This window comes from Atractosteus spatula, chromosome 10 (assembly GCF_055471065.1).
Source record: "Atractosteus spatula isolate fAtrSpa1 chromosome 10, fAtrSpa1.hap1, whole genome shotgun sequence".
In the NCBI taxonomy this organism is placed as follows: domain Eukaryota; kingdom Metazoa; phylum Chordata; class Actinopteri; order Semionotiformes; family Lepisosteidae; genus Atractosteus; species Atractosteus spatula.
Genome location: NC_142715.1, coordinates 27,312,869 through 27,330,812, shown reverse-complemented (window position 1 = coordinate 27,330,812; position 17,944 = coordinate 27,312,869). Strand labels below are relative to the sequence as shown.

The window sequence follows — 17,944 nt, the reverse complement described above, 5'->3', positions numbered from 1 at the left end:
TTATTCTGATCATGAACAGTTTTACAAGTCCGCAAAGGATCGAGGAAAGGTTTATCGCCAGCTGAAAAGAGACACAGCGCTTCGGCTGTGGAGACTTGTTCGGCTGGCGTTCGGGGAGTCGCGTTTTTCAGAATTGTATTGAGATCGTTTCCCACAGAGCTCAGATGTCAAAGCACAGCAGCAGCTCTCCACAGCGATCCTCTATAGCGCCCTTTCTCCCGCAGCTCCGTCCTCATTGGTAGGAAGCAAGAGTGAAAGGCTGAAGTGAAATAGAGCGGGGACGAAGGCAGTGAAGAGAGAGAACGTGGGAAGAAGAGAAAAACGCAAGGGAAAAAAAGCAGCGTCGTAAAAGAGGTGACGGAGCTGTCCTCTCTATAAGAAGGGTGCCAGCGAGCCTTGCTCTCGCTTACGGCCACACCCCCTTGAGCACGCCTGATCTCGTCTGATCTCGGAAGCTAAACAGGGATGGGCCTGGTTAGTACTTGGATGGGAGACCGCCTGGGAATACCAGGTGCTGTAAGCTTTTAAGCGCAGGAGGCGCCCTATCCCCGCTCGCTCGCTCATTCCCCTGTTCACACGTGCAGTGCGGCTTGTCCGTCTGTTTATTTGTCAGCTTTGGCGAGACACGGGTGCTTGTGTATTAGCGTGAGCGTTTTTTATTCTGATCATGAACAGTTTTACAAGTCCGCAAAGGATCGAGGAAAGGTTTATCGCCAGCTGAAAAGAGACACAGCGCTTCGGCTGTGGAGACTTGTTCGGCTGGCGTTCGGGGAGTCGCGTTTTTCAGAATTGTATTGAGATCGTTTTCCACAGAGCTCAGATGTCAAAGCACAGCAGCAGCTCTCCACAGCGATCCTCTATAGCGCCCTTTCTCCCGCAGCTCCGTCCTCATTGGAAGGAAGCAAGAGTGAAAGGCTGAAGTGAAATAGAGCGGGGACGAAGGCAGTGAAGAGAGAGAACGTGGGAAGAAGAGAAAAACGCAAGGGAAAAAAAGCAGCGTCGTAAAAGAGGTGACGGAGCTGTCCTCTCTATAAGAAGGGTGCCAGCGAGCCTTGCTCTCGCTTACGGCCACACCCCCTTGAGCACGCCTGATCTCGTCTGATCTCGGAAGCTAAACAGGGATGGGCCTGGTTAGTACTTGGATGGGAGACCGCCTGGGAATACCAGGTGCTGTAAGCTTTTAAGCGCAGGAGGCGCCCTATCCCCGCTCGCTCGCTCATTCCCCTGTTCACACGTGCAGTGCGGCTTGTCCGTCTGTTTATTTGTCAGCTTTGGCGAGACACGGGTGCTTGTGTATTAGCGTGAGCGTTTTTTATTCTGATCATGAACAGTTTTACAAGTCCGCAAAGGATCGAGGAAAGGTTTATCGCCAGCTGAAAAGAGACACAGCGCTTCGGCTGTGGAGACTTGTTCGGCTGGCGTTCGGGGAGTCGCGTTTTTCAGAATTGTATTGAGATCGTTTTCCACAGAGCTCAGATGTCAAAGCACAGCAGCAGCTCTCCACAGCGATCCTCTATAGCGCCCTTTCTCCCGCAGCTCCGTCCTCATTGGAAGGAAGCAAGAGTGAAAGGCTGAAGTGAAATAGAGCGGGGACGAAGGCAGTGAAGAGAGAGAACGTGGGAAGAAGAGAAAAACGCAAGGGAAAAAAAGCAGCGTCGTAAAAGAGGTGACGGAGCTGTCCTCTCTATAAGAAGGGTGCCAGCGAGCCTGGCTCTCGCTTGCGGCCACACCCCCTTGAGCACGCCTGATCTCGTCTGATCTCGGAAGCTAAACAGGGATGGGCCTGGTTAGTACTTGGATGGGAGACCGCCTGGGAATACCAGGTGCTGTAAGCTTTTAAGCGCAGGAGGCGCCCTATCCCCGCTCGCTCGCTCATTCCCCTGTTCACACGTGCAGTGCGGCTTGTCCGTCTGTTTATTTGTCAGCTTTGGCGAGACACGGGTGCTTGTGTATTAGCGTGAGCGTTTTTTATTCTGATCATGAACAGTTTTACAAGTCCGCAAAGGATCGAGGAAAGGTTTATCGCCAGCTGAAAAGAGACACAGCGCTTCGGCTGTGGAGACTTGTTCGGCTGGCGTTCGGGGAGTCGCGTTTTTCAGAATTGTATTGAGATCGTTTTCCACAGAGCTCAGATGTCAAAGCACAGCAGCAGCTCTCCACAGCGATCCTCTATAGCGCCCTTTCTCCCGCAGCTCCGTCCTCATTGGAAGGAAGCAAGAGTGAAAGGCTGAAGTGAAATAGAGCGGGGACGAAGGCAGTGAAGAGAGAGAACGTGGGAAGAAGAGAAAAACGCAAGGGAAAAAAAGCAGCGTCGTAAAAGAGGTGACGGAGCTGTCCTCTCTATAAGAAGGGTGCCAGCGAGCCTTGCTCTCGCTTACGGCCACACCCCCTTGAGCACGCCTGATCTCGTCTGATCTCGGAAGCTAAACAGGGATGGGCCTGGTTAGTACTTGGATGGGAGACCGCCTGGGAATACCAGGTGCTGTAAGCTTTTAAGCGCAGGAGGCGCCCTATCCCCGCTCGCTCGCTCATTCCCCTGTTCACACGTGCAGTGCGGCTTGTCCGTCTGTTTATTTGTCAGCTTTGGCGAGACACGGGTGCTTGTGTATTAGCGTGAGCGTTTTTTATTCTGATCATGAACAGTTTTACAAGTCCGCAAAGGATCGAGGAAAGGTTTATCGCCAGCTGAAAAGAGACACAGCGCTTCGGCTGTGGAGACTTGTTCGGCTGGCGTTCGGGGGGTCGCGTTTTTCAGAATTGTATTGAGATCGTTTTCCACAGAGCTCAGATGTCAAAGCACAGCAGCAGCTCTCCACAGCGATCCTCTATAGCGCCCTTTCTCCCGCAGCTCCGTCCTCATTGGAAGGAAGCAAGAGTGAAAGGCTGAAGTGAAATAGAGCGGGGACGAAGGCAGTGAAGAGAGAGAACGTGGGAAGAAGAGAAAAACGCAAGGGAAAAAAAGCAGCGTCGTAAAAGAGGTGACGGAGCTGTCCTCTCTATAAGAAGGGTGCCAGCGAGCCTTGCTCTTCCTTACGGCCACACCCCCTTGAGCACGCCTGATCTCCTCTGATCTTGGAAGCTAAACAGGGATGGGCCTGGTTAGTACTTGGATGGGAGACCGCCTGGGAATACCAGGTGCTGTAAGCTTTTAAGCGCAGGAGGCGCCCTATCCCCGCTCGCTCGCTCATTCCCCTGTTCACACGTGCAGTGCGGCTTGTCCGTCTGTTTATTTGTCAGCTTTGGCGAGACACGGGTGCTTGTGTATTAGCGTGAGCGTTTTTTATTCTGATCATGAACAGTTTTACAAGTCCGCAAAGGATCGAGGAAAGGTTTATCGCCAGCTGAAAAGAGACACAGCGCTTCGGCTGTGGAGACTTGTTCGGCTGGCGTTCGGGGAGTCGCGTAATTTCAGAATTGTATTGAGATCGTTTTCCACAGAGCTCAGATGTCAAAGCACAGCAGCAGCTCTCCACAGCGATCCTCTATAGCGCCCTTTCTCCCGCAGCTCCGTCCTCATTGGAAGGAAGCAAGAGTGAAAGGCTGAAGTGAAATAGAGCGGGGACGAAGGCAGTGAAGAGAGAGAACGTGGGAAGAAGAGAAAAACGCAAGGGAAAAAAAGCAGCGTCGTAAAAGAGGTGACGGAGCTGTCCTCTCTATAAGAAGGGTGCCAGCGAGCCTTGCTCTCGCTTACTGCCACACCCCCTTGAGCACGCCTGATCTCGTCTGATCTCGGAAGCTAAACAGGGATGGGCCTGGTTAGTACTTGGATGGGAGACCGCCTGGGAATACCAGGTGCTGTAAGCTTTTAAGCGCAGGAGGCGCCCTATCCCCGCTCGCTCGCTCATTCCCCTGTTCACACGTGCAGTGCGGCTTGTCCGTCTGTTTATTTGTCAGCTTTGGCGAGACACGGGTGCTTGTGTATTAGCGTGAGCGTTTTTTATTCTGATCATGAACAGTTTTACAAGTCCGCAAAGGATCGAGGAAAGGTTTATCGCCAGCTGAAAAGAGACACAGCGCTTCGGCTGTGGAGACTTGTTCGGCTGGCGTTCGGGGAGTCGCGTTTTTCAGAATTGTATTGAGATCGTTTTCCACAGAGCTCAGATGTCAAAGCACAGCAGCAGCTCTCCACAGCGATCCTCTATAGCGCCCTTTCTCCCGCAGCTCCGTCCTCATTGGAAGGAAGCAAGAGTGAAAGGCTGAAGTGAAATAGAGCGGGGACGAAGGCAGTGAAGAGAGAGAACGTGGGAAGAAGAGAAAAACGCAAGGGAAAAAAAGCAGCGTCGTAAAAGAGGTGACGGAGCTGTCCTCTCTATAAGAAGGGTGCCATCGAGCCTTGCTCTCGCTTACGGCCACACCCCCTTGAGCACGCCTGATCTCGTCTGATCTCGGAAGCTAAACAGGGATGGGCCTGGTTAGTACTTGGATGGGAGACCGCCTGGGAATACCAGGTGCTGTAAGCTTTTAAGCGCAGGAGGCGCCCTATCCCCGCTCGCTCGCTCATTCCCCTGTTCACACGTGCAGTGCGGCTTGTCCGTCTGTTTATTTGTCAGCTTTGGCGAGACACGGGTGCTTGTGTATTAGCGTGAGCGTTTTTTATTCTGATCATGAACAGTTTTACAAGTCCGCAAAGGATCGAGGAAAGGTTTATCGCCAGCTGAAAAGAGACACAGCGCTTCGGCTGTGGAGACTTGTTCGGCTGGCGTTCGGGGGGTCGCGTTTTTCAGAATTGTATTGAGATCGTTTTCCACAGAGCTCAGATGTCAAAGCACAGCAGCAGCTCTCCACAGCGATCCTCTATAGCGCCCTTTCTCCCGCAGCTCCGTCCTCATTGGAAGGAAGCAAGAGTGAAAGGCTGAAGTGAAATAGAGCGGGGACGAAGGCAGTGAAGAGAGAGAACGTGGGAAGAAGAGAAAAACGCAAGGGAAAAAAAGCAGCGTCGTAAAAGAGGTGACGGAGCTGTCCTCTCTATAAGAAGGGTGCCAGCGAGCCTTGCTCTTCCTTACGGCCACACCCCCTTGAGCACGCCTGATCTCGTCTGATCTTGGAAGCTAAACAGGGATGGGCCTGGTTAGTACTTGGATGGGAGACCGCCTGGGAATACCAGGTGCTGTAAGCTTTTAAGCGCAGGAGGCGCCCTATCCCCGCTCGCTCGCTCATTCCCCTGTTCACACGTGCAGTGCGGCTTGTCCGTCTGTTTATTTGTCAGCTTTGGCGAGACACGGGTGCTTGTGTATTAGCGTGAGCGTTTTTTATTCTGATCATGAACAGTTTTACAAGTCCGCAAAGGATCGAGGAAAGGTTTATCGCCAGCTGAAAAGAGACACAGCGCTTCGGCTGTGGAGACTTGTTCGGCTGGCGTTCGGGGAGTCGCGTAATTTCAGAATTGTATTGAGATCGTTTTCCACAGAGCTCAGATGTCAAAGCACAGCAGCAGCTCTCCACAGCGATCCTCTATAGCGCCCTTTCTCCCGCAGCTCCGTCCTCATTGGAAGGAAGCAAGAGTGAAAGGCTGAAGTGAAATAGAGCGGGGACGAAGGCAGTGAAGAGAGAGAACGTGGGAAGAAGAGAAAAACGCAAGGGAAAAAAAGCAGCGTCGTAAAAGAGGTGACGGAGCTGTCCTCTCTATAAGAAGGGTGCCAGCGAGCCTTGCTCTCGCTTACGGCCACACCCCCTTGAGCACGCCTGATCTCATCTGATCTCGGAAGCTAAACAGGGATGGGCCTGGTTAGTACTTGGATGGGAGACCGCCTGGGAATACCAGGTGCTGTAAGCTTTTAAGCGCAGGAGGCGCCCTATCCCCGCTCGCTCGCTCATTCCCCTGTTCACACGTGCAGTGCGGCTTGTCCGTCTGTTTATTTGTCAGCTTTGGCGAGACACGGGTGCTTGTGTATTAGCGTGAGCGTTTTTTATTCTGATCATGAACAGTTTTACAAGTCCGCAAAGGATCGAGGAAAGGTTTATCGCCAGCTGAAAAGAGACACAGCGCTTCGGCTGTGGAGACTTGTTCGGCTGGCGTTCGGGGAGTCGCGTTTTTCAGAATTGTATTGAGATCGTTTTCCACAGAGCTCAGATGTCAAAGCACAGCAGCAGCTCTCCACAGCGATCCTCTATAGCGCCCTTTCTCCCGCAGCTCCGTCCTCATTGGAAGGAAGCAAGAGTGAAAGGCTGAAGTGAAATAGAGCGGGGACGAAGGCAGTGAAGAGAGAGAACGTGGGAAGAAGAGAAAAACGCAAGGGAAAAAAAGCAGCGTCGTAAAAGAGGTGACGGAGCTGTCCTCTCTATGAGAAGGGTGCCAGCGAGCCTTGCTCTGGCTTACGGCCACACCCCCTTGAGCACGCCTGATCTCGTCTGATCTCGGAAGCTAAACAGGGATGGGCCTGGTTAGTACTTGGATGGGAGACCGCCTGGGAATACCAGGTGCTGTAAGCTTTTAAGCGCAGGAGGCGCCCTATCCCCGCTCGCTCGCTCATTCCCCTGTTCACACGTGCAGTGCGGCTTGTCCGTCTGTTTATTTGTCAGCTTTGGCGAGACACGGGTGCTTGTGTATTAGCGTGAGCGTTTTTTATTCTGATCATGAACAGTTTTACAAGTCCGCAAAGGATCGAGGAAAGGTTTATCGCCAGCTGAAAAGAGACACAGCGCTTCGGCTGTGGAGACTTGTTCGGCTGGCGTTCGGGAAGTCGCGTTTTTCAGAATTGTATTGAGATCGTTTTCCACAGAGCTCAGATGTCAAAGCACAGCAGCAGCTCTCCACAGCGATCCTCTATAGCGCCCTTTCTCCCGCAGCTCCGTCCTCATTGGAAGGAAGCAAGAGTGAAAGGCTGAAGTGAAATAGAGCGGGGACGAAGGCAGTGAAGAGAGAGAACGTGGGAAGAAGAGAAAAACGCAAGGGAAAAAAAGCAGCGTCGTAAAAGAGGTGACGGAGCTGTCCTCTCTATAAGAAGGGTGCCAGCGAGCCTTGCTCTCGCTTGCGGCCACACCCCCTTGAGCACGCCTGATCTCGTCTGATCTCGGAAGCTAAACAGGGATGGGCCTGGTTAGTACTTGGATGGGAGACCGCCTGGGAATACCAGGTGCTGCAAGCTTTTAAGCGCAGGAGGCGCCCTATCCCCGCTCGCTCGCTCATTAACCTGTTCACACGTGCAGTGCGGCTTGTCCGTCTGTTTATTTGTCAGCTTTGGCGAGACACGGGTGCTTGTGTATTAGCGTGAGCGTTTTTTATTCTGATCATGAACAGTTTTACAAGTCCGCAAAGGATCGAGGAAAGGTTTATCGCCAGCTGAAAAGAGACACAGCGCTTCGGCTGTGGAGACTTGTTCGGCTGGCGTTCGGGGAGTCACGTTTTTCAGAATTGTATTGAGATCGTTTTCCACAGAGCTCAGATGTCAAAGCACAGCAGCAGCTCTCCACAGCGATCCTCTATAGCGCCCTTTCTCCCGCAGCTCCGTCCTCATTGGAAGGAAGCAAGAGTGAAAGGCTGAAGTGAAATAGAGCGGGGACGAAGGCAGTGAAGAGAGAGAACGTGGGAAGAAGAGAAAAACGCAAGGGAAAAAAAGCAGCGTCGTAAAAGAGGTGACGGAGCTGTCCTCTCTATAAGAAGGGTGCCAGCGAGCCTTGCTCTCGCTTACGGCCACACCCCCTTGAGCACGCCTGATCTCGTCTGATCTCGGAAGCTAAACAGGGATGGGCCTGGTTAGTACTTGGATGGGAGACCGCCTGGGAATACCAGGTGCTGTAAGCTTTTAAGCGCAGGAGGCGCCCTATCCCCGCTCGCTCGCTCATTCCCCTGTTCACACGTGCAGTGCGGCTTGTCCGTCTGTTTATTTGTCAGCTTTGGCGAGACACGGGTGCTTGTGTATTAGCGTGAGCGTTTTTTATTCTGATCATGAACAGTTTTACAAGTCCGCAAAGGATCGAGGAAAGGTTTATCGCCAGCTGAAAAGAGACACAGCGCTTCGGCTGTGGAGACTTGTTCGGCTGGCGTTCGGGGAGTCGCGTTTTTCAGAATTGTATTGAGATCGTTTTCCACAGAGCTCAGATGTCAAAGCACAGCAGCAGCTCTCCACAGCGATCCTCTATAGCGCCCTTTCTCCCGCAGCTCCGTCCTCATTGGAAGGAAGCAAGAGTGAAAGGCTGAAGTGAAATAGAGCGGGGACGAAGGCAGTGAAGAGAGAGAACGTGGGAAGAAGAGAAAAACGCAAGGGAAAAAAAGCAGCGTCGTAAAAGAGGTGACGGAGCTGTCCTCTCTATAAGAAGGGTGCCAGCGAGCCTTGCTCTCGCTTGCGGCCACACCCCCTTGAGCACGCCTGATCTCGTCTGATCTCGGAAGCTAAACAGGGATGGGCCTGGTTAGTACTTGGATGGGAGACCGCCTGGGAATACCAGGTGCTGTAAGCTTTTAAGCGCAGGAGGCGCCCTATCCCCTCTCGCTCGCTCATTCCCCTGTTCACACGTGCAGTGCGGCTTGTCCGTCTGTTTATTTGTCAGCTTTGGCGAGACACGGGTGCTTGTGTATTAGCGTGAGCGTTTTTTATTCTGATCATGAACAGTTTTACAAGTCCGCAAAGGATCGAGGAAAGGTTTATCGCCAGCTGAAAAGAGACACAGCGCTTCGGCTGTGGAGACTTGTTCGGCTGGCGTTCGGGGAGTCGCGTTTTTCAGAATTGTATTGAGATCGTTTTCCACAGAGCTCAGATGTCAAAGCACAGCAGCAGCTCTCCACAGCGATCCTCTATAGCGCCCTTTCTCCCGCAGCTCCGTCCTCATTGGAAGGAAGCAAGAAAAAAGCAGCGTCGGAAAAGAGGTGACGGAGCTGTCCTCTCTATAAGAAGGGTGCCAGCGAGCCTTGCTCTCGCTTACGGCCACACCCCCTTGAGCACGCCTGATCTCGTGTGATCTCGGAAGCTAAACAGGGATGGGCCTGGTTAGTACTTGGATGGGAGACGGCCTGGGAATACCAGGTGCTGTAAGCTTTTAAGCGCAGGAGGCGCCCTATCCCCGCTCGCTCGCTCATTCCCCTGTTCACACGTGCAGTGCGGCTTGTCCGTCTGTTTATTTGTCAGCTTTGGCGAGACACGGGTGCTTGTGTATTAGCGTGAGCGTTTTTTATTCTGATCATGAACAGTTTTACAAGTCCGCAAAGGATCGAGGAAAGGTTTATCGCCAGCTGAAAAGAGACACAGCGCTTCGGCTGTGGAGACTTGTTCGGCTGGCGTTCGGGGAGTCGCGTTTTTCAGAATTGTATTGAGATCGTTTTCCACAGAGCTCAGATGTCAAAGCACAGCAGCAGCTCTCCACAGCGATCCTCTATAGCGCCCTTTCTCCCGCAGCTCCGTCCTCATTGGAAGGAAGCAAGAGTGAAAGGCTGAAGTGAAATAGAGCGGGGACGAAGGCAGTGAAGAGAGAGAACGTGGGAAGAAGAGAAAAACGCAAGGGAAAAAAAGCAGCGTCGTAAAAGAGGTGACGGAGCTGTCCTCTCTATAAGAAGGGTGCCAGCTAGCCTTGCTCTTGCTTACGGCCACACCCCCTTGAGCACGCCTGATCTCGTCTGATCTCGGAAGCTAAACAGGGATGGGCCTGGTTAGTACTTGGATGGGAGACCGCCTGGGAATACCAGGTGCTGTAAGCTTTTAAGCGCAGGAGGCGCCCTATCCCCGCTCGCTCGCTCATTCCCCTGTTCACACGTGCAGTGCGGCTTGTCCGTCTGTTTATTTGTCAGCTTTGGCGAGACACGGGTGCTTGTGTATTAGCGTGAGCGTTTTTTATTCTGATCATGAACAGTTTTACAAGTCCGCAAAGGATCGAGGAAAGGTTTATCGCCAGCTGAAAAGAGACACAGCGCTTCGGCTGTGGAGACTTGTTCGGCTGGCGTTCGGGGAGTCGCGTTTTTCAGAATTGTATTGAGATCGTTTTCCACAGAGCTCAGATGTCAAAGCACAGCAGCAGCTCTCCACAGCGATCCTCTATAGCGCCCTTTCTCCCGCAGCTCCGTCCTCATTGGAAGGAAGCAAGAGTGAAAGGCTGAAGTGAAATAGAGCGGGGACGAAGGCAGTGAAGAGAGAGAACGTGGGAAGAAGAGAAAAACGCAAGGGAAAAAAAGCAGCGTCGTAAAAGAGGTGACGGAGCTGTCCTCTCTATAAGAAGGGTGCCAGCGAGCCTTGCTCTCGCTTGCGGCCACACCCCCTTGAGCACGCCTGATCTCGTCTGATCTCGGAAGCTAAACAGGGATGGGCCTGGTTAGTACTTGGATGGGAGACCGCCTGGGAATACCAGGTGCTGTAAGCTTTTAAGCGCAGGAGGCGCCCTATCCCCGCTCGCTCGCTCATTCCCCTGTTCACACGTGCAGTGCGGCTTGTCCGTCTGTTTATTTGTCAGCTTTGGCGAGACACGGGTGCTTGTGTATTAGCGTGAGCGTTTTTTATTCTGATCATGAACAGTTTTACAAGTCCGCAAAGGATCGAGGAAAGGTTTATCGCCAGCTGAAAAGAGACACAGCGCTTCGGCTGTGGAGACTTGTTCGGCTGGCGTTCGGGGAGTCGCGTTTTTCAGAATTGTATTGAGATCGTTTTCCACAGAGCTCAGATGTCAAAGCACAGCAGCAGCTCTCCACAGCGATCCTCTATAGCGCCCTTTCTCCCGCAGCTCCGTCCTCATTGGAAGGAAGCAAGAAAAAAGCAGCGTCGGAAAAGAGGTGACGGAGCTGTCCTCTCTATAAGAAGGGTGCCAGCGAGCCTTGCTCTCGCTTACGGCCACACCCCCTTGAGCACGCCTGATCTCGTGTGATCTCGGAAGCTAAACAGGGATGGGCCTGGTTAGTACTTGGATGGGAGACGGCCTGGGAATACCAGGTGCTGTAAGCTTTTAAGCGCAGGAGGCGCCCTATCCCCGCTCGCTCGCTCATTCCCCTGTTCACACGTGCAGTGCGGCTTGTCCGTCTGTTTATTTGTCAGCTTTGGCGAGACACGGGTGCTTGTGTATTAGCGTGAGCGTTTTTTATTCTGATCATGAACAGTTTTACAAGTCCGCAAAGGATCGAGGAAAGGTTTATCGCCAGCTGAAAAGAGACACAGCGCTTCGGCTGTGGAGACTTGTTCGGCTGGCGTTCGGGGAGTCGCGTTTTTCAGAATTGTATTGAGATCGTTTTCCACAGAGCTCAGATGTCAAAGCACAGCAGCAGCTCTCCACAGCGATCCTCTATAGCGCCCTTTCTCCCGCAGCTCCGTCCTCATTGGAAGGAAGCAAGAGTGAAAGGCTGAAGTGAAATAGAGCGGGGACGAAGGCAGTGAAGAGAGAGAACGTGGGAAGAAGAGAAAAACGCAAGGGAAAAAAAGCAGCGTCGTAAAAGAGGTGACGGAGCTGTCCTCTCTATAAGAAGGGTGCCAGCGAGCCTTGCTCTCGTTTACGGCCACACCCCCTTGAGCACGCCTGATCTCGTCTGATCTCGGAAGCTAAACAGGGATGGGCCTGCTTAGTACTTGGATGGGAGACCGCCTGGGAGTACCAGGTGCTGTAAGCTTTTAAGCGCAGGAGGCGCCCTATCCCCGCTCGCTCGCTCATTCCCCTGTTCACACGTGCAGTGCGGCTTGTCCGTCTGTTTATTTGTCAGCGTTGGCGAGACACGGGTGCTTGTGTTTTAGCGTGAGCGTTTTTTATTCTGATCATGAACAGTTTTACAAGTCCGCAAAGGATCGAGGAAAGGTTTATCGCCAGCTGAAAAGAGACACAGCGCTTCGGCTGTGGAGACTTGTTCGGCTGGCGTTCGGGGAGTCGCGTTTTTCATAATTGTATTGAGATCGTTTTCCACAGAGCTCAGATGTCAAAGCACAGCAGCAGCTCTCCACAGCGATCCTCTATAGCGCCCTTTCTCCCGCAGCTCCGTCCTCATTGGAAGGAAGCAAGAGTGAAAGGCTGATGTGAAATAGAGCGGGGACGAAGGCAGTGAAGAGAGAGAACGTGGGAAGAAGAGAAAAACGCAAAGGAACAAAAGCAGCGTCGTAAAAGAGGTGACGGAGCTGTCCTCTCTATAAGAATGGTGCCAGCGAGCCTTCCTCTTGCTTATGGCCACACCCCCTTGAGCACTCCTGATCTCGTCTGATCTCGGAAGCTAAACAGGGATGGGCCTGGTTACTACTTGGATGGGAGTCCGCCTGGGAATACCAGGTGCTGTAAGCCTTTAATTGCAGGAGGCACCCTATCTTCGCTCACTCGCTCATTCTCCTGTTCACACGTGCAGTGCGGGTTTTTGGCTTTTTATTTGTCAGCTTTGGTGAGACACAGGTGCTTGTGTATTAGCATGAGCGTTTTTAATTCTCATCATGAACCTTATATACTGTATTTCTACATCCCATAACCTTTAACGGCAGGTGCCTGGGTGTGGACATGTTCTGATGTAATATTTAATTTAAAAGTAAACATTTTATTAAAGTCTGTTATATTGTTAAAATCTATAAGCGTTATAAATATCAATTTTTGCTCGTGCTTATAATTTATCGCTGCTAAATGTGTCTTTTTTCAATTATTTTAACACTTTTATGACCTATCCACTAAAATATAAAGACCTGCCCTACAACGCTCTTCTCAAAAGATAAAATAAGTTTTACATTTTTTGATTCAATGTAATTTCTTTTCTAGAGAAACACATCATTTGAGGCTTGGGTTGCATGTTAATATTTTTAAGGTTTAAAGACTTTACGTTCACGGTACGTGGAATATCATTTCAAACTTTTGAAAAGTTGTTGAGAATTTGTCATTGAAATAAGCTTACATATTTTAATTCAATGTGATTACTTTTCACTCTCGATAAAACACGTGTGATTTTGGGGCGGGGGAATATGGTGGGGCGTTCTAAAACATCACAACCATTTGAAAACTGTCTTGAACTATGTAGGCATGGTTACAAATTTGGAGTTTATGCTTAAATTAGCCGACTTGCCGGTTTTGAAGTGTGACACCTGAGCTGTCAGGCCCCGATATTGACTGCTGCGAAGATGGCTTCTTTGAGTAGTGAATCATCGGATTCCTCTGCTATGCAAACTGAAGAAGTAGGTTGCTAAAATATTTTTTCTGATAGTGGAATTGTCGTTTCAATCTGTGTTTAGCGTATTTCGTTTTCAACACTTTGTCTTCTTTTTAGCAAAAGCTGACCCAGCACTCAGTGGTGTGTGACAGTGGCTGTCATGTGAACTCTGACGGTGATTCAGGTGTTGGGGGTCCATCAACGACTGATGAAGAGTTGCTACAAATGGTAAATAATAAACCACAGCAAGTTCGAAGCAAACGAAAAACTCTAACACAAAAGAGGCATTACAATTGTAAATATTTTAGGTAAAAAGCATGCCTATTTATTTTGTTAAGCCTTCCTTTTCTTTTTTCCTTTAATAGAATAACGAAGAGGTCGACGCATCAATCTTCAAACTACCATCAAGCTTGAATGTTTCGTGTCTGTTCATGTGTGTTTGCCAAAATGTGATTAATGATGATGTTCAACCTAGTTTAGCTAACGATGGCTCTAATGAGCCCGATGCTATGGATCAGACTGTAAAGTCGGTGGTATGTTGCACCTTCAACCATTGTTTAAAGGGGGTTGTGGTTGATGAATGCGCGGCCTGTTTGATTAATCATCCAGGTCAATGGGGTCACACATGCCTGGTTGTCCGGTGCACGGATGAGTACTGTGGTGTTTCCGGGGGAAAGTTTATGTAAATGAAAGTATTACTCACACCACACTTTTCTTTCCTGAGTTTCGTGGCTTTTCTTCCTCCAACTATCTTCCAAATACAGTCCGTAATCCGTTCCCTTAATCCTGATCCGATCCGAGTTCCAAAAGTCCGTAATAAAGCCAATCCGCGATGTATCCTTATCCAGTGTCCGTAATCCAAAAACCATAAACCTTTTCTCCTTTCAGTAGTCCGTTATTCCTTAGCCCGATCTTTAACATACACCTCTTTCCTCTCTTTTCCTCCAAACCGCATTCACCTTATCGGCTTCCGCCCTGTTCACTGCCTCCGGGGCACTTATATTTCGGTTCCTGATGCGGCTCAGCTGTGTCTCATTGTTTCTCAGGGTAGACCCTTTCCATTTACTGGTCATCTGATTCTTTTTGGCAGCCATTTTGCTAAGGTCCATATCTAGTATTTTAAGTAGGTCATTCCGAAAATACCTGTTATGAATGACCCTTCCCCTAGTCATGTTACAGTACAAAGATGTGTTGTTTGCCGCATTAGAAATGTATAAGTGTCTCAGTTTAGCCTGAATTTTATCGGCTGTTCTGTACATCGCCAGTGGCCTGGGTGCCTATACTTTTACAGATGATACTGAGCGGAGTATAAAGCACTTGCTGAGAAAAATAATTGACGACCGCTCGCCATATGAGTATGTACGCTCCTAACTTGTAAAGGTAGATGGAAAAATACTACACGTGACTTTTGGTGCATTGCAAAACTTATTTTATACTTATTTATAAATATTTTTACAGAAAAGAAAAAAGATCTATGTAAAACCAGGGCTGTGAAATACTCGCAATGTGAATAGAGCTTTCACTCCATTTTACAGACACAGGTGTGCCATCGTGAGAAGAATGAAGAATTCCGAATGTATATATAAGAATTCTTACAAAAAGTGCTTTACACTCTTCTTTCTGCAAAGCTTGAAATGAAAATCAATTAACTGAATGCTAATGTCCTTGAATTTGTTAAAGAGATAGATGTGCATGTAAAGAACATGAGTGAAATTACTGCGATTCTGATGTTTTCAGATCAGAAACAAGCCTGGCGGATTCAGCGGTGTGTATTCCAAAACTACAACGTATTTTACATAGAACCTGTGGTAACACCGTCCCTCTGATCACTCAGGCTAATTTATTTGCTCTGTTAGGGTCGCCCAGTTCGGTGTTCACTGCTATAGAAATGGCGAGAGAAAGGGCGTTATGAATGCTTTTTCAGATGCTGCTGAGTTTCTCAACAATCTTGGGGCGATAGCTACAACTAATTTTCTGCACCAGCATTTAATTGGCGATTGCAAGCAGTAGTCTGTAATGTGTGTGAAAAGTTTAAAAGTGTATACTGGGATGTTTCTGTAATTTAAAACCTACTGATGAAATAAAGTGGTTCACATTTCACATGCTATTTGTCCTGCGAGTTCTTTCTGTGACACTTTACTCAGTCAGTCAGTCAGTCAGTGTGCGTGTGTGCGTGCGTGCGTGCGCTCACATCCCAGAAACTCGCGGCACTCACCAGACTTCCCACACCTCCGATTCCCTAGGGTTATAATAGATTGCATTCAAACCTGCAGCAGACATAATCACCTTCCATCCCTCGTTGCTAATATGCTCTTTCACACACTTATTTATAAATCGAAGGGGATGCGGTGGTGGGCATTTGGACCCTGAGGCCTGGAGCTGCTAGGGGTGGAAGGCGGGACAACAACACTCATTATGACACACCATTGGCTCTCGAGGGGGCGGGACATCCGCCCATAACATTGCACCATTGGCCGATAAGGGGGCAGGACATCTGCCCATGGCGGCCTCCCATTGGCTGAAAAAGGGGGCTTGGTACCTGTCAAAATGTTTGATGAAAGGTGTCGCTTTATTCTACTCCCGGGTCAAAAACAGCCCTCGGATCATCAACTCAATCAGGAACTCCTAGTCTCACAACTGCATTCCCTCGGTGCTTCCCTACCACCCTAACCCAATTTCTATCCCCAGGACAATCATTAACAATGACTACATTTTACAGGACGATCCCTCCATTGGTACTCTTTTTTCCGACCGCCCAATCATCTCTTATCGCTGACCACCACATAAGCTTCTTGTTCACAGCTCCCTCACACTCAGCACCTTCCCCTGCAATAGCACTCGCTGCATCACTGGCAAATACATATCTAACGACATTCAGGGCATCACAGGACAATTCCAGATAACCCTGACAACATCCTGTATCTCATTTACTGTATCTCTTGCAAAAAATGCCCAGCTATCTACATTTGGGAAACCGAAAGGAGACTAGGAGAATGCTTCAGAGAACATATTAGGGCTGGGAAGGTTAAAGATTTCTCCAAGCCCATAGTTTTTCTTTTCACCTCAAATAGCCAGGATCTCTCAATGACTGACTTATTTTAATGTAATCTTCTCTATTCTCTTGCAGGTTTTGACTTCACACCTTTCTTCACCTCTCTCCATTTTCCACTTCCTGTGTGGCCTCTCTGCTGCTCCTGCCTCCTCCCCTCTCCCAGCTTTTGTTCTTCTGTGCTATTTAATCTTTGTAATCTGCCCTGTCTTTCTCACACCTGAAGAAGGCTTCACAGCCGAAACATTGAGTTTTCTCTCTTCTCTTTTCAGTATGGAATAAACCTATTACTTGTTCCTTTGCAGACTACACATGCTGACATAGTTTAGTTCAGGTGGGTAGCTGCTTCAATATACATTTGTAAATGTCAATTTAAAACTGTAAAAATAGTAAGATTGTAACTCCACTTTAAAACGTGGCAAGAAATAGACACATGGGAGGCTACACCCTGGAAAGGACACCAGTCCATCCCAGGGCAAAGATATAAAAAATAAACATATAGGCAGCACATATCAAGCCTTACAAGAAATCATTTACACCCTCAACACACACCACAGGTCCATTAAACTCAAATACACCAAGCATGGTAGCCTGATTTCCTAGACACCACCACATACAAGGTTTCTTCCTTCAACAACACAGACAAACTGGACATCAAGGTATTTTTCAAAGACATATTCACACGGCTTACTGCAGAAGGATAGCTTCCACCCAAAACATACTATAAAAGGACTGGTAAAATAACAACTCCTACACTTTCACAAAATCTGTACACAACAACAAGACTTTGAGGAAGCCAAATACACACTCTTCCCAGCTTTATGCCAGAGAAGATACACACAAAGTTTCCTCAAAAATGTGGCAAAAACATTTCTAAATAGAAAAACTCCAGATGACAGAAAAATACCCCTCAACACATCATATTCTCAACTCAGCATAAAAACCAACCAAAAACCATGATATTAGAAAACACAAACATACTAAGGGAGCACAAAATCATATCTGCACACAGAAAAAAACAAAAACCTTCAGCATTAATTAGTCCAAAGCAAGCTAAAACCTGTACAAAACAGATCATATACACCAAGAGCCAAACATTTCATAACAGAAAACAATGATCCAAAACAAAGAAACTAAAGAAATCTTCCAGTTGCAAAGGGCACTCTCAGAAAACATCAATAACGCCATCTACAGCATCCAGTGCAAAAAGTGCGGGGTGACCTATGTGGGGGGAACGGGTAACTCCATCCGAACCCAGCTGACACAACACAGGTACATCAGGAACCACGGGACTGGAAAGCAACCCCAACTGGACAGAGATAGAAAGAAAGAAAAAGGAAAGGGAGTGGATCAAAAGACTTATTACTATCTTTACACAAGACCTGAACATCAGAAAAACCGGGAGGGTTTTAGTCGTTGGAAGGAGAGTGCTCTCCTTGTCCCAGATGGTCCCCTCTCGGATAAAATCTGGGAGAAGGAGCTTTGTTCCCCTCTCCTAACTAGCCAGATCCTACAGGGACTGGAACTCTTCACCATACTAACACGCAACAAACAGAAGAATAACTGAAACCAATCAGCTATGGAAACTCGCACAGCTTGCACAGTCCTACTAGGGAGGAAAACAAAAGACCCTGATTGCCTATTGAGATGTTAATGGTCCATGCATAATCCCCACCAGGGAAAGCAGAAACCCATTCACCAACTGAAACTGCACCTACTCATACAGAAACGTACAGAAGGAACACAGACCATAGGATACAAACTAGCCCCCTAGGAGGAACTACAACACACTGCCCCTTACAAAACAGGATAAAAACAGGCCAGCATGGACACAGTGTCCCAGAACAATGCCTGAAGAAGACCCAGGCAGAAACATAGCA

At 49.0% G+C, this 17,944-nt stretch overlaps 12 non-coding genes and 7 pseudogenes across 12 annotated transcripts; all 19 read left to right on the top strand.

Annotated features, from left to right (window-relative positions):
• The first annotated feature begins 404 nt into the window (after window positions 1-404).
• LOC148826834 (5S ribosomal RNA) lies at window positions 405-523 on the top strand. The gene has a single exon (XR_016091998.1). It is a non-coding gene; the product is annotated as a 5S ribosomal RNA (ribosomal RNA).
• A 537-nt stretch (window positions 524-1,060) lies between these two features.
• Window positions 1,061-1,179, top strand: LOC148826833 (5S ribosomal RNA). Its single transcript, XR_016091997.1, has one exon. It is a non-coding gene; the product is annotated as a 5S ribosomal RNA (ribosomal RNA).
• Window positions 1,180-1,716: 537 nt separating this feature from the next.
• On the top strand, window positions 1,717-1,835 carry LOC148826832 (5S ribosomal RNA). The gene has a single exon (XR_016092922.1). It is a non-coding gene; the product is annotated as a 5S ribosomal RNA (ribosomal RNA).
• Window positions 1,836-2,372: 537 nt separating this feature from the next.
• On the top strand, window positions 2,373-2,491 carry LOC148826831 (5S ribosomal RNA). The gene has a single exon (XR_016091996.1). It is a non-coding gene; the product is annotated as a 5S ribosomal RNA (ribosomal RNA).
• Window positions 2,492-3,028: 537 nt separating this feature from the next.
• On the top strand, window positions 3,029-3,147 carry LOC148826830 (5S ribosomal RNA; annotated as a pseudogene).
• A 538-nt stretch (window positions 3,148-3,685) lies between these two features.
• On the top strand, window positions 3,686-3,804 carry LOC148826829 (5S ribosomal RNA; annotated as a pseudogene).
• Window positions 3,805-4,341: 537 nt separating this feature from the next.
• LOC148826828 (5S ribosomal RNA) lies at window positions 4,342-4,460 on the top strand. Its single transcript, XR_016091995.1, has one exon. It is a non-coding gene; the product is annotated as a 5S ribosomal RNA (ribosomal RNA).
• A 537-nt stretch (window positions 4,461-4,997) lies between these two features.
• Window positions 4,998-5,116, top strand: LOC148826827 (5S ribosomal RNA; annotated as a pseudogene).
• A 538-nt stretch (window positions 5,117-5,654) lies between these two features.
• LOC148826826 (5S ribosomal RNA) lies at window positions 5,655-5,773 on the top strand. Its single transcript, XR_016093240.1, has one exon. It is a non-coding gene; the product is annotated as a 5S ribosomal RNA (ribosomal RNA).
• Window positions 5,774-6,310: 537 nt separating this feature from the next.
• Window positions 6,311-6,429, top strand: LOC148826825 (5S ribosomal RNA). Its single transcript, XR_016091994.1, has one exon. It is a non-coding gene; the product is annotated as a 5S ribosomal RNA (ribosomal RNA).
• Window positions 6,430-6,966: 537 nt separating this feature from the next.
• Window positions 6,967-7,085, top strand: LOC148826824 (5S ribosomal RNA). Its single transcript, XR_016093191.1, has one exon. It is a non-coding gene; the product is annotated as a 5S ribosomal RNA (ribosomal RNA).
• Window positions 7,086-7,622: 537 nt separating this feature from the next.
• On the top strand, window positions 7,623-7,741 carry LOC148826823 (5S ribosomal RNA). Its single transcript, XR_016091991.1, has one exon. It is a non-coding gene; the product is annotated as a 5S ribosomal RNA (ribosomal RNA).
• Window positions 7,742-8,278: 537 nt separating this feature from the next.
• Window positions 8,279-8,397, top strand: LOC148826822 (5S ribosomal RNA). The gene has a single exon (XR_016092920.1). It is a non-coding gene; the product is annotated as a 5S ribosomal RNA (ribosomal RNA).
• Window positions 8,398-8,853: 456 nt separating this feature from the next.
• Window positions 8,854-8,972, top strand: LOC148826821 (5S ribosomal RNA; annotated as a pseudogene).
• A 537-nt stretch (window positions 8,973-9,509) lies between these two features.
• On the top strand, window positions 9,510-9,628 carry LOC148826820 (5S ribosomal RNA). The gene has a single exon (XR_016091990.1). It is a non-coding gene; the product is annotated as a 5S ribosomal RNA (ribosomal RNA).
• A 537-nt stretch (window positions 9,629-10,165) lies between these two features.
• LOC148826819 (5S ribosomal RNA) lies at window positions 10,166-10,284 on the top strand. Its single transcript, XR_016092919.1, has one exon. It is a non-coding gene; the product is annotated as a 5S ribosomal RNA (ribosomal RNA).
• A 456-nt stretch (window positions 10,285-10,740) lies between these two features.
• LOC148826818 (5S ribosomal RNA) lies at window positions 10,741-10,859 on the top strand (annotated as a pseudogene).
• A 537-nt stretch (window positions 10,860-11,396) lies between these two features.
• LOC148826817 (5S ribosomal RNA) lies at window positions 11,397-11,515 on the top strand (annotated as a pseudogene).
• Window positions 11,516-12,052: 537 nt separating this feature from the next.
• Window positions 12,053-12,171, top strand: LOC148826816 (5S ribosomal RNA; annotated as a pseudogene).
• Window positions 12,172-17,944: the final 5,773 nt, after the last annotated feature.